This window comes from Macaca thibetana, chromosome 3 (genome assembly GCF_024542745.1).
Source record: "Macaca thibetana thibetana isolate TM-01 chromosome 3, ASM2454274v1, whole genome shotgun sequence".
In the NCBI taxonomy this organism is placed as follows: Eukaryota; Metazoa; Chordata; class Mammalia; order Primates; family Cercopithecidae; genus Macaca; species Macaca thibetana.
Window position 1 is genome coordinate 102,700,417 of NC_065580.1, and position 15,112 is coordinate 102,715,528.

At 44.3% G+C, this 15,112-nt stretch overlaps 1 protein-coding gene across 1 annotated transcript in view; it reads right to left on the reverse strand.

The window, feature by feature from the left end:
• PDE1C (phosphodiesterase 1C) overlaps nt 1–15,112 on the reverse strand; it is a 534,574-nt gene that overhangs the window by 480,902 nt on the left and 38,560 nt on the right. The window lies entirely within an intron of this gene.

A 15,112-nucleotide genomic window follows, 5' to 3' on the forward strand; every position in this document is an offset into this window, starting at 1 on the left:
GAGTGAATAACAGAATCAAGAATGGCTCCACAGAAAAGATGACACTTGAACCTATAAAGGAGGAGTAGGATTTTAACAAATGAGGAAAGGTATCAGCATATGCAAAGGCTAAGAAGAGTTCATGAACATGGCATGTTTGGAAATGACTAGAGAGGTTTTGTGCGCAATGAAGCAGGGGCCACAGACCAGGTCTTGGGAGCCTAGGGCTTGTTGGCCAAACTCAAATTTTTTTTATGTATTGTCTGTCTGTATGAGGTAAGGGCTCTTGTCTTATGCATTTCTGTGTCCTCAATGCCCAGCGTAGGGAATGATACATGGCAAATTCTCTCAAGAACCATTTGTTAAGGCAATGAATTAATTTTATCCCAAAGGTGATGGGTGGGCCATAGTCAGCCCACTGAAGCAATGGGATAAAACTTGGCCTGCAGGAAGAAGAGACAAGTGACATGGTGAGTACAGACAGTCCTCAACTTACAACGGCTCAATTTACAATTGTTTGACTTACAATTTTTCAATGCTGCAAAAGTGTAGGCAGCCAATAGAAACTGTATTTCAAGTACCCATATAATCATTCTTTTTCTCACTTTTAGTATAGTATTCAATAAGTAACATGAGATACTTAACACTGTATTACAAAATAGGCTTTGGTTTAGATGATTTTGCCCAACTATAGACTAGTATAAGTGTTCTGAACCTGTTCAAGGTAGGCCAGGCTATAATGTTGAGTAGGTTAGGTATATTAAATGCATTTTCAACTTACAATGGTTTTATCAGGACATAACCCCATCACAAAGTACTAGTACAAGGGGCATTTGTACTAGACTATGGTAGTAGTGAGGGCCTCCAGGGAGGCATAGCAATAAGGATGGAAAGGAAAGAATGGATTTCATAGACATTTCCAAAGTGAAATTGACTCAGCTCAGTAAGTAACAATATACTATGTGGGCAGGAGCACAGGATGGCTGTTTGAAGTAAGACATGTTGCCATTCAGAGTAGGCTTGGGCAGCTCAGATGAGGGTGTAAAGATAATTATTTAATATTATACATGTTGGGTTTGAGGTCCCTGTGGGCATCTAAGTAGAGAGGTCCAGTTGGCAATGGGATATGTAAGTTCGGAGTTTGATAGAAACAATGGGGGACTCCAGACAGAATTTATTGCAATGAGCAAAGTCCTCGAGGGAAAGAATTTAGAGTGGAGGAGAAGACCAAATCCTCTTCAAAGAATGTGCACCAAGAACGTGAAATTCACTGGATTATAAATACTTAGGTATACAAGCCAGATTCCCAGCCTTGAATGGGTTTATAACCTAACAGGGACTCAAGAGATAAACATGAAATAGAGAATTAAAATATAGCATGCAAAATTGAAACAGCAGCTTGATTCAGTCCCAGAAGGGATTTCTCAAAACCTGGAAGAAAGACTACCCACTGAATTACACAAATACAAAGTCAGGGGCAGAGGGGTAAGGGGGCACAGACTGAAAAAATTCCTCCTGAGGAGGTGAGCTCTGCAGAGACCTAGAAGGATGGGTACGATTTATAAAAGGAAAAGTACAACCTCTGCAAATAACCATTATTATCTCTCATCAGGTAGACATGCCAGGACCCTCTGTTGCAGCAAATGCTCTCTGACCCAGATGTTGCACTATAATTCACTTCTAATCACACTGACAAGCAAAAATGTCAGCAACACTTGTAAAACAAAACATTTGGAGAGAGAAGATTTTGTGAAGAGCTTCCTTTTGTTTTTGTGCTTTGTACGTGAATGCTACCGTGTGTGGGAAGAACAGACATGAGACATGTTGGGTAGGGGTATCACGGGAGTTGTTTATGGCAAGGAAGAGAAGTGCCCACAGTCTTCAGGTGTATGAAGGGCTGTCATGTAGAAGAGGGACTAGACATATTCCCTAAGATTCTGCTGAACAGGAGTTCTTGGGAGTCAAAATCCAGAACCACTATAAAGATGTTCAACGGTCAAAGGTATCAGAAAGGAGTAGGTGGCCTTGGGGGACAACAAGGTACCCTTCACAGGGGCAGTGTTCAGGCAGAGTCTGAACAACAAGGGTGCTATGGAATGGGTTCAATAAAAATTCCTTTCCAAGATTCTAAGGTTCTGCAATCAATTCTTAGCCAAACAACCTATATCATGTCACTGCAGGTGGTGCTTCCAAATGCTACAAAATGTATCTGAGAGAACTACTTGGTGGTGTTTTTTCCTTAAGGTGGTAAATGCAAGCCCACAGAAGCAGGAATCTAACTGCTCCTTAGAGGATCTGCTGAGCAGTAAGGTCCAAGCTTCACTTGGATCAGGGATATGGCATCAGTGCTGGAAACAAGGGTTTCCCCTCAGCGATTGCATGGGACACTGAGGGAGGAGATGCCCTCTTAAACCCCAGGCTAACTCAGTAAAAAGGCTGTTCATGCCTGTAGCAAGAGGACAAAGGACACCCAAAATCTATTTTTGAGAGTTGATCTTGAAGAGCCATCCCACCACACTGGCAACTATTTTTGTCAGTTCTTCTTTGGACTAATTTAAAACTTTTTCTTTTTAAGAACTAAGTGCTTTTCACAAATGCTATCTCACATATCCACTCCACAGCCCAGGAAATGTCATTATTTCAATTTTGCAGATTAAAAAAAAAATCAAGGCACAAAAATAAGTCAATCATCGTGTCTTAAGTATAGTGGAGTCATACCTTCTATGGGGGTGAGATTCTAAAGTTAGTTCATGAGGCAAAAAGCATATGTGCTCAAGGGTTACCTGTGAAAATCCCTTAATTCAATTGTATAGTCCATGCAATAGAGTATCAAATAAAGAATATAAATACAAAATATACATTTTAAATTTGCATTTGCCTTTAAATTATATAAAAGAGAGAAAAATTCAGGATATACAGTTAACTTTTCCTAAGTAAAATGTGCACAGGTTGCCACTCCACCATATGCAGAGTGTGTTTCAATCTATAGCTCTGTATTAAGACAAGTGAGCTGCCCTAGGTCAGCTGGCCTGTCAGAAGCTGAATGATGACACAAGAGCTCACATTTATTAGACACTGCCTGCCTGCCAAGCACTGTGTTAAGCACTTCATTGAATCCTCACATCCCCCTGCCTCTGGGGAAGACACTGCTACTATCCCCATTTTATAGATGACACATTTGAGACTGACAGGAAAAGGAGACCCTGGGTCACACACACAGCCATTAGGCAGCAGAGCTCGAGCCAGAGGTCTGACTCAAAAACATGGCCTTTGGGGAGCAATTCTGAAATTAGGTGTGCACCAGAATCACCTGGGGAGGGAGCCTGTTAAAAATGGAGTTTCTTGGGTCCACCTCAGACCAATTGGAATCAGATCCCTGGCTCCCTTCCCAGCCTATTCTGATCCAGGTGGTCCACAGACCACACTTTGAGAAACCCTGCTGTCAGCTCTAATTCCCTACCTAACACGTTTTCTATGAAATCACATGTCAGTGCTATCTCTCTAATGTCGTGAGGACTATAAATAAAATGTTTGATGACGATCACTGATAATGCTGTAGCCACATCCTCTTACCACTCAGCTCAGAAGCAACAGCCCACAGCCCCACCATAAGCACACCCAGTGACCTTGGGTTCATTTTAATGATCTGGGGCAGAGTAAAGCCTTTGAAACTACGAGACCTTTTCCTGCATGAAATCTGTTTCATAGTTAACCCAAATAAGCTTTTTGCTAAAAATAAATACCTCAAAGCCTGATTACGAGTTCAGGTTTGGCTGTAACACACCGCGAAGGCATCCTGTCATGGGCTTGCATTTCTGAATGGAATCATTCTGTTTCTTTTGATTGAAAAGGCGCATGATCTAGTGCCAGATGGCGACATTTGTACAAGTCAAGCCGGATTAAGTCAGGAGCTCTAGTGAAGCATGATGCAGATAAAGAAAATGACGGATTATCAACACACACATGCGACTAAGCGCGCACGCACACACACACACACACACAGACTAATGCTAACTTCTTTAAACTGTGGCAACAGATTCCCTGTCACATTATCCCTGTTACCTGGCCTCTGTCCCCAGCCTCTACCAACTAGATACACTCCCACATTTGCTCACCTGCTGCTGGTGTGTCCACAGTCCAGGCGGACCTAGACCTGAATCCAGCAGCCCAGGACTAGGCCCCTTATGCCCTCTCTCACCCCACTTTGACCTGCATGTTTGAAGCTGGGGTGGCCCACTCTAAACATAGCATAAGCGGCCTAGAGCTGCAACTCAGGGAAGGGCACCATCATCTACCCAGTTTCCAGACCGGGCACCTGCATCATCCTTTATTCCTTTTCCCTCGCCTTCCAAATCTAATCCATTACCAAGTCCTGTCAATTCCACCTCTAACCTGCCTGCCCCTTTCCAGCCACCACTTCCAGGATGATCCTAGTCCCTGTTCCAGCCACCATGCATCTTCTCTGGATTGTTGTCATCATTTCCTAACTGTTCCCCTGCCTCAAGAGTTGTCCCTCCCCACCCTGCCCCCTCACACACCCGCTGTACATGCACAGTGCCTGGCTCAGAGGAGAATAATACACACACTGAATATCATCCATGAATACTAAACATCTCATTGAAATGTTCATAACCCTTTGCCCTTTCTCCATTCTCCATTTTCCACCATGTCTGCCCTTAAACCTTTGTAACTGCCCCTTGCTCTTAAAGCTAAGTCCAAACTCCTTATGATTGCTGACAAAGGTTGGCCATGGCCATCAGCCCGGGGTGTCACCTGCTACTCCCCTCCTCACACTCAGGGCCAGCAACAGTGAGGTCCTTTTAGGTGAGCTCTGATCTGACAGTATCAATCAGATCTCCTCCTGGGGTTGTAAAGATGACCCAATTGATGGACAACCCTGAATATCTTCAGGGAGGGTTCCATTTTGCATCTCTCTATAGAGCCAGGATACTTAGTGGTTATGAATATTTTATGCAAATTTCAATTATTCAGGGACCAATTATCTAATTGTATATTACAAGATCACTTATGTCTCCTCCTCTCTGACTTGTCTACTCTTAGTCAACTCCTTCCTAATATAAGTATATAAACAATGCACAAACATATTTCCCAAATGATTCTTCATTTGCTCACTCAGTAACTACTTCCTGACCATCTGCTCTGTGCCCAGCACTGTGCAGGATCCTAGGACTATAAGGCACAAACCACAAGGCAGTCACAATCTCTTCTCTCATGGAACATATATTCTAGTAGGAAGATGGACTTTAACAACAAATCATACAATTATTTGTTGATGATTTTGTAAAATATCATGAAGGAGAAGAACCAGGTACAAGGAGAGCATATAACTGTCTAGTCTGGGGCAAAAAGGATACTTCTTTGAGAAACTAACTGTGAGCTGAGACCTGAATGATAAGCAAGAATTAAATCCACAGTAAGGGCAGGCAAGGAGGAAGCATTCAGGCAGAGGAAACAGCATTTGCACAGGTCCACGTGGAAGGAGGATAAATGTTTGAGGATGCCACTGTGGCTGCAGCACAGGGGAGGGTGGGAGAAGACTAAAAAATCAATCCAGGAAGGCAGGGCCAGAGCCCTCAGGCCTCGCAGTCCAGTGCTACTCAAACTATGTATTTGCAACGTGTCAAGGACTGACACTTTTGTGAAATACAATAAAAATTAGTTACAGAAAATTGAAATTAAAAGACATACAAAATATGAGCCCAAATGTTTTACCACTAGTTTTAACACATATAAAATTATTCTGCCAGTCACTATAAAAGTTTCTAAATGCTTGACCTCTATTTGGGTCCCTTCTCATGGCCTAACCATAACAAACAGCTCACACACCAGCTCTTGAGCTCATGCTTTGAGTAGCACAGTAGACAGGAAGCCATCAAACGGCTCCAAGCATAGGTGTAGCAAATTCAGAGTTGTGTTTTTCAAAGATCATTCTGGCTGCTGAATGGAGAATGGATTTGGGGTGGGAGGGGCAATTGGGGCTATTGGAGATGTCTTAGTGAGAGATCATGTATCTTAGAAGGAACAATATTTAGTACTTGTGACAACCTATGAAGTAGGCATCAACGTCTATTATGAAGTGGAAATTTAAGGTCATCCCCAGAAGTAGAATTCACATTTCCAAAAACAGTGCATCCAGACTCTCTGAAGCCTTATTTATTTTTTTTTAATTTATTTATTATTATTATACTTTAAGTTGTAGGGTACATGTGCATAACGTGCAGGTTTGTTACATATGTATACTTGTGCCATGTTGGTGTGCTGCACCCATCAACTCGTCATTTACATCAGGTATAACTCCCAATGCAATCCCTCCCCCCTCCCCCCTCCCCATGATAGGCCCCTGTGTGTGATGTTCCCCTTCCTGAGTCCAAGTGATCTCATTGTTCAGTTCCCACTTATGAGTGAGAACATGCGGTGTTTGGTTTTCTGTTCTTGTGATAGTTTGCTAAGAATGATGGTTTCCAGCTGCATCCATGTCCCTACAAAGGACACAAACTCATCCTTTTTGATGGCTGCATAGTATTCCATGGTGTATATGTGCCACATTTTCTTAATCCAATCTGTCACTGATGGACATTTGGGTTGATTCCAAGTCTTTCCTATTGTGAATAGTGCCACAATAAACATACGTGTGCATGTGTCTTTATAGTAGCATAATTTATAATCCTTTGGGTATATACCCAGTAATGGGATGGCTGGGTCATATGGTACATCTAGTTCTAGATCCTTGAGGAATCGCCATACTGTTTTCCATAATGGTTGAACTAGTTTACAATCCCACCAACAGTGTAAAAGTGTTCCTATTTCTCCACATCCTCTCCAGCACCTGTTGTTTCCTGACTTTTTTATGATAGCCATTCTAACTGGTGTGAGATGGTATCTCATTGTGGTTTTGATTTGCATTTCTCTGATGGCCAGTGATGATGAGCATTTTTTCATGTGTCTGTTGGCTGTATGAATGGCTTCTTTTGAGAAATGTCTGTTCATATCCTTTGCCCACTTTTTGATGGGGTTGTTTGTTTTTTTCTTGTAAATTTGTTGGAGTTCTTTGTAGGTTCTGGATATTAGCCCTTTGTCAGATGAGTAGATTTAATTCAAGATAGATTAGAGACTTAAATGTTAGACCTAATACCATAAAAATCCTAGAGGAAAACCTAGGTAGTACCATTCAGGACATAGGCATGGGCAAAGACTTCATGTCTAAAACACCAAAAGCAACGGCAGCAAAAGCCAAAATTGACAAATGGGATCTCATTAAACTAAAGAGCTTCTGCACAGCAAAAGAAACTACCATCAGAGTGAACAGGCAACCTACAGAATGAAGCCTTATTTAAACACAGTCCTTAGGGCCACCTTATTGGTGACCTTCTAACAAGATCTTTTTTGTTGCTTCGGTAAATAGCCTTTCTATGCCATTCACAGCTGATCTGGCCTTTACGGAAACCCCACGATGCTCCAACAGCCTTACGTGCCTTCCAGAGAATACAGCTGCCATTCTTCATGCAAATGTCTCACAATGAATGAATCCCCAGAGGTAGAAAGAGAATCTGCTTATAATAGCCTGTTCTTTTCACTGCTGTCTCATCTCTCTTAAACTGATGGATTTCCAAAGGGTCCTGATTACTTTTAGGAGACAATTGAGTTTATGCAGCTGGGGAAAGAGAGGATTCAGGGAAAGGCAAGATGATTTCAGTCTAATTCAAACGAATATTTTTGTGGCATAAGCAATGTGCCAGGCATTGAGCTAGACATGGAGGTTACAGACATGGGGAGATGATGTATAAACAATAAAGGACGCTGCTGCACAACAAACACAATACGCAGACACACACGTATAAGCAAAGCCCAGGAGAGGGAGTGTCCACTCTAAGGTCAGGGGACAGAGATCAGAGAATTTGATCAGAGATCAATGACTCTGATTAGAGATCGGTGACCGATCCACTTTTAAAACAGGAAAAGGGATTTTCCTAGGAGATAAGCCTAAGAACACCATCCTAGGGAGAGGGATCAGCATGATGCATTTGGAAAATGTAGGCAGCTCACTACTGAGAAAATCCATGGGAATGAGGGAAATGGAAGAAGGCAGGACAGGAACAGTGAATCCCAAAGGGCCTCATGCACCACTGAAACAATGAAATGAGGCAATATGGGGCGTATTGGAGGACCTGGACTGGGCTAGACTCCGAGAGTACATTTGAGTACAGGTTATTGTTGGCGCATTGTTGCAGGTGAAAGAGAACAAAAGAGTAGTTCTGGGCCAGGCGCGGTGGCTCATGCCTGTAATCCCAGCATTTTGGGAGGCCGAGGCAGGTGGATCACAAGGTCAGGAGATCGAGACCATCCTGGCTAACACAGTAAAACCCCGTCTCTACTGAAAATACAAAAAATCAGCTGGGCTTGATGGCAGGCGCCTATAGTCCCAGCTACTCGGGAGGCTGAGGCAGGAGAATGGCGTGGACCCAGGAGGCGGAGCTTGCAGTGAGCCAAGATCGCACCACTGCACTCCAGCCTGGGTGACAGAGTGAGACTCTGTCTCAAAAAAAAAAAAAAAAGAGTAGTTCTGTCCACATGACACTCCTCCATGGATATCTCTAGAAACAACAGGATGAAACTCTGAGGGAGCTGGAGGTCCTATGTTATGCAGGTGAGGACCAAGGCCAGTGACATTTGACTTGCTACTGTGACCTCACTGGAACTGACAGGTCCAGGAAACAAGTCCCCTGCACATTCATGAGAAGGTACAGAACTTTTTGTGTTGGCCCTGGTGGAAAAAGCACAACTTTCCTCTATCAGACCTCCTGAGAGAGCAGGAAAACAACCCTCTCCCTTTTCCTCCACAACTTTAAAATGTGGCCAGAAAGCCCAACATCTTCCTTCACTGATATCACATTCCAAAAGCAATAAATAAATGCAGTTTTCTGATAGATAATGAAGAGCAAGAGATTATAATGTTTTCTACTATTCAGCAGAGACAGCACCAACTTGGGGAAATCCATGCAGAGTAAGTGTGTATGTTTGTGTGTGTGTGTCATGCATGTGTGTATATGAATGTATACACACATGCCGAAGCGAGCGAGGGGAAGGCAGAGGAGATCTCAGAAACCCCTGATACAGAGGAGTTACACTCCACTCCAAGAAGGGCTGCACTACTCAGGGGTCCAAGACCCTGCAATCAACTCTGTGCTTCCAACAAGCACCCCTCTCCCCATTCCCCCACACTCCACCCAAGTTCACTCAGCAGATAATGGCTGCCCCAGAAAGTCCAGTTCATGCCCTTAAGTCTGACTTGCAAAAAATCAAACAAACATCTTTCCTTTCTTCTTCGGAATCTGCCAAACGCAGCCAGCCTAAGTTAGATGAAACATGAACCTTTCCCCATTGCCAAACTATTCCCAGAAGAGCTCAGAAACCCAAGTCTCTGTTTTGGAAATCACCCACATTGATAACAAGAGGTCCCAGAGGCTAGTAAGAGCCCAGCGCGTGAACCCAGGGTGGCTGACGTCACTTTGCAAAGCTCTTAAGAGCATTAATGAGTTCATGGGAGTCAAGGCCTCTCAGATGGGAGACACCAACATAAACCGCCTGGATTTATTTCTATGCCACTGGGGTCCTGCCTCACATCCTTCCCTCTCTCACTGAGAGAGCAGCAGACGCAGGGGAGGGGAAGGAGCCTGGGCTTTGGATTTGAGTGTGGCTAGGCCACACTCAAACTTCTTAACTTGAGAGTGCATCAGAAACACTTGGCCTCTGACTTCAGGATCATTTAATCATGAAACATTAGAGGGAGCCATAGTTTTACACCGGGCTCTGGGGTCTGAACACATTTGAACAGGCCCCAATTCTGTCCCTGAGAATATCTCAGGAGCAACTACGAAGCACTGTGCTAAGTATCACAATAGACATATTATGAAAGGTCACGGAAACCAAAGAGAAAAGGGTATTTGTCCTGCATGCAAGGAAACAAAAGGTTTGGAAAGCTTCACCAAGGAGGGTACATTTGTGATGGGCCTTGAAAATACATAAAAGGAGGAGAAAGGACACCCCAAATAGAAAGAAAAGTACAGAGGCAGAACAATAGGTGGCAAGCTTGGGCACTACTAGCTCATCCTGTGGTATACCCAGAGTTAAGTATGCATAGTCGGGAGTGGCAGAGGCTGGTGCAGATACTTGTGCCGATACAGAAAGGGCTGGTGGACTATGATGAGAAATTCCTCATGAGGGAAAGAGGACAAATCGAATGTCTAAGCAGAGAAGTGACACAATCCCACAAGTGTTTTGGATAAAGCACTGCAGCAACTATGTGCAGGGGGAGCAGAGTATGAAGATGAAAAGTGGAGAAACCATTCAGGAGGTTAGAGATGCGCAAAGACTGAAGCAGAGTGTCACACAGGGCAGGAGATCAGGGAAGGAAATCAGAAAGCATTTCACGGGAATTGCCTGAACTAGTTCCAATGTGTTTTGCCACTTCACCCAAGGCAAGGTTCACATAAAAAAATCAATCCTCGGGGACCTGAACATATGAACTTTAGCAAACAGATGTCTCCCAGAAGTTTTTTCTGAAGTGCGTAGATGACATTAACAGCTTGTTTGATGGAGTTTTCTAAAAGTTTAGCATAAACATCCTGTTTGGAGCCACAAACCAGGGGCTCCCACTGCAGCCCCAGAAGGGTCACTGTCCTGTCAGGTGAGTGGAGTACTAGGCCCAAGAGGGAGGCAGCCAGGCAGCCGAGCCAGTTGTATGGTGGCAAAGCCCTGGAGTCCGCACCCCAGCTCCCCTTCCTCCAAAGCATAAGTGCAAGGGCCTGATGGCAGCCAGCTCTCCAGAGAACCTGTTTTTCTGCCAGAAGCAGCAAGTTCCTTCTGCCAACATCTCTGCCAGCCTAGCCAACAAATTCCTGTCGCCCACTCAGCCTCACCTGGCCACAGGATTGCTCAGCTGTTCACCAGGTTCCCCCGCCCTGCTCTGGGTCTGACCAGTCCCATGGAGTAGTGGGAGAATTACTGAATAGAGAGTGATGTGACCTTGGGCAAGTCACCTCTTCTGTTGGCCTCAGTTTCCTCATCTGTAAGACAGAGGTAATAACATCTCTTCTACCTACAATATGCATCATTATGAAGATTAAATACAAGTTATATTAAAATGCTCTGTGAAATCCAAATCAATAATAGGGTGCCACTGTTTCAACTTCCAATCCAGTCTCCTAATTTCAGCTTCTTGTTTTGTCTCTATCTTCTTTGAGCAGGCCCCCAGCAAAGGTCATTTTGAGGTTGATCCCAGGGAGGCAAGGATGAAATTCATCAGTCCATCTGTCCATCCATTGCTCCCTGCATTCCACAAGCATATGCCCAGCATATTTCATGCATCAGGCAGCTGCTGGGATTATCAGACACACAGTTTCTGACCTCAAGGATCTCACAGATAAGCTTCTCAGCCAGTTTCATGATTTGTGACTAGACACCAGTGCAAGAAATGAGGAAAGATTATGATGAACAACTAAACATAAGATTTTTGAAGAAGTTAGACAGAGAAAGGAGAAAAAAAAAAACAAATGAGAAAGAGGAATGGCAACTTCTGTGGTGCTGCCCAAAAATTGCCCTGGCTTCCTGTGTCCAGTTCATCTCTATTCACCTCTACTCCAAAGCTAAGCCTGTTCTTGGAACACAGCAAAGGTGCAATGAAGACTAATTGATGTTTAAATGACGTTCCAGGAACCAACTCCATGAATTCAAATCCTAGCTCCCTCATTTACTGTTTGACCATGGGCAAATTATGTGACTTATTTGTGCCCCTGTATCCTCTATAAAATGGGTAGATAATGATTGTACCTACTTTATAATGTTGTTGTGAAAATTTAAATGACTTAATACATATAAAATGCTTAAAACAATGCCTGGCACCTTGTAATTATTCTATGAGTGTTTACCATTATTATTGCTATTATTATTATTACTACTACTACTATAATTATTAGCAATCATGAAACAGAAGTGGTGGCTATCTCTTAGGCAGCAGGCAGCCACTCAAGTTCACAATCACCTCAAAACCCAGTGAGGCTAAACGCCAGAAGAGGGGGCTGCTCCCGGCCAACCAGACACCAGCAAGGGCTCTGCCTGGTGCTCTCTGACTTGCATGGCCACATTTTGTCTCTGGGAGCAGAACCAAATATCCTCATTACTCCTGAAAATGTGTCCAAAAGAGTCAGGCAGAGACCAGCCCTCTCAGGGACTGTTCTGCAGCCAAGGAAATGGGCATAGCAGGTTACATGCTGCCTATCCATCTACCTGCTCAGGCAAATTGGATAATCTCCAAAGAGCCAAACAGGCCAATTCAAAGCCACCGGGTTTCTCTGCAGAGTTTCCAGGGGCAGCAGATGCATGGAACAGTACCCCAAAGGTACAAGACAAATGCCTCACTGTGCTTGGGGCCAAAGGCAAGTTTCTGCTCTAAGAAGGACACTGACTTAGAGTCAGGGCAGCTGAACTTGAATTTAGGCTCTGCCGCCCATGAGCTGAGGGACCACAGGTAAGTTCCCTAACCTCTTAGATTATATGTGTCCTCAATTATATGATGAGAATAATAAAACCTATTTCTCAGAATTAAGTTATATCCTAGCCAAAGGTGTAGCACATTATAGGCATTCAAAGCTGTGAGATGAAACTCTGTATTGGACCTGGTATCAATATTGGCGTTGACTATTACTTGCATCTTCCATACAGGAAAAAGACAGTGACTCACCAACACATGTTCCATGCACTTCCCTTCTTGCGCACGAGAGCTGGGCCCTGCACGTGGGGGTGGCTGATGTGCAGAGGGACAGGGGCAAGGGCACGCCCTGCCAAATTCTCCATTAACAAGCTGTGCACATGTCCAGCACAATCTGTACCACCCAAGGGAATTCAAGACTATGGGGTCCCTGAGGAATCATAATGTTAAAAAAAAAAAAAAAAAAACAGCCAGGCCAATGAATGAAAAAAGAGGGACTGACTAAGACATGGAAACTCCAGGACACCCAGCAGGCAACAGCAGCCAACTTCCTAAAACTTGATTTTGGCTAAGCTTGCTGCCTTCTATGATTTTTTACTCAAGCCAAGTATCTTTTACCCAAGGATATCTTTCTTCATACCCTCAAGGAATCCTTCAAAAGGCCCAGCTCCTTCCAGGCCTGCAAGACCCAAGTCACTCACCCTCCTGGAGCCTCAGTCTTCCCATGTGTGACTTGCAAACAATAGGATCTGCCTATTGGAGCAGCTGGGAAGATTGAAGGACGGAATGTCCATGGTGCACCCAGGACTGAGGGGGTCCTCAGTAGGTTCCCCCCATATCACTTCATGGTTTGGACTTTGGTGGGTTATTGCACATGGTAGAACATGAGTAAAGGTTTATTAACTGGAAAGACATTTTTACATTCCTGAGTTTTAGGATTTCACGTGGTGTATGTTTCCTAACTCCCTACACCTACAAGAGATGGTGTCAGCATTTTTCTCCTACCAAACATAAGTTTTGATAAATTGTTCTTCCATGCTCAGAATGGAGAGCAAGAAAGAGCCAAGGTTAGGGAGGGGCAGCACGGAGACCCCAACTCAAGGCTTTCTTTGTCTAGCTTCTTTTCTTCCTTTTCCTCTCTCCCTTCCATCATCAGCTCTTCTTTAAATTTCACTTACATGCTAGTATGGCTGAATAAGTGCCCAAAAGGTACAGGACAAATGTCTCACTGTGCTCAGGGCCCAGGCAAGTCTCTGCTCTAGGAAGAAGGTGGGGCAACTGGATTAAATTTGGACTCTGCCTCTCACCAGTTGGGGGAGCTGGGGCAAGTTTCCAAACCCTTTAGAGCCTCTGTGGCCTCCTCTGGGATGAGGAGGCATTCCTGGGACTCTAATCCAGCTCTGGCTTAAAATCTCATGGGCTTCTCACTACCCTGGGCTGAAATTTTAAGAAGCGAAACAAAACAAATCACTTCTCTTAAGGAAGGATTTTATTTATTCTCCTCATCCAGTCCCAGAGAAATTCCTTGAGCTAACGTCATCATATTTCTACCCTATGATGTTGCTAAAGAAGCCAAAATGGACCAAATTAGTCTGGGGTAAGAGGACACTGCCCACAGAGGCCATCTGTCACCCCCACGAGCCCCTCCTGCCCCCAAGCAGGTGATGAATGGGTTTACTTTGCACATTCACTTCTCAAAACCTCCAGCTACAGGAACCCATCAAGTGACACGAGGTAAACACCCGGCACAATCCTGCAGCATGTCCTTTCTCTCACCCAGTCATGGCTTGGCGCCCAGAAATTCTTCATCCCACCTAAACACTGGGCTGTTCCCAAACAGGTGTCATCAGTCTCTGAGGACCAGGCCCAACCTGTCTCTAGAGGGCTGCTACGAGGCTCTTCCTGTTTCCAGGCAGACTGATGGGGGCCACCTGACCAGAGGAGGCTTCAGTGTTTTTAGGGCTTTGGCTTCAGGTTCTGACTCAAAGCAGAAGGTCTGTGAAAATGAGAGTTAAAGTCACAGAGGGAGGCAACGAAGTGAAGAGCACTATCTGAACGCAGTCCCACCAGAAGTCAATGAGCAAATCAGTCAACAGTGGAGAGGCCTTGAAGCCTGGCTCCACCACTCATTAGCTCCGTGACCCTGGAAACCTTGTTCAACTTTTCTCAGTTTTCACTTTTGCAAAATGGGAATGTGTGATTATTTCTAATATTCACGACTGCCCTGAGCACTGTGAGAAGACGTATGTGTGAAACATCCAGCACAGAGAAGGCCCCCGTGAAACATGGCCCTCAAATTTGTTCACTTTGTCTTTGTTTCACGAGCAGAGGGCTCAGTTCATGGAGGTCAGCCCTCTGTGGGTTTTCTCTATGGAGTGATCTCACTCCTCCCTTCTGCGGTGAAACCCCCTTTGCAAAATTATAACTGAGGAAATTATGACCGTGGAAGAAATCAGACCTAACAAATCTATCTTGCCTCTAACCTTTAGCTGTCCTTGTTCATTCCCGGGCATAGGCTGAACTAACTTTGGGAAGGAATTCAGTTCATGGTTTGACTCTGAAACAAAATTTGTAACAGCCCTTTCCTGAAAAGACCCCCTTCTTGCCTGGGGACCAGTCTGCCTTTGC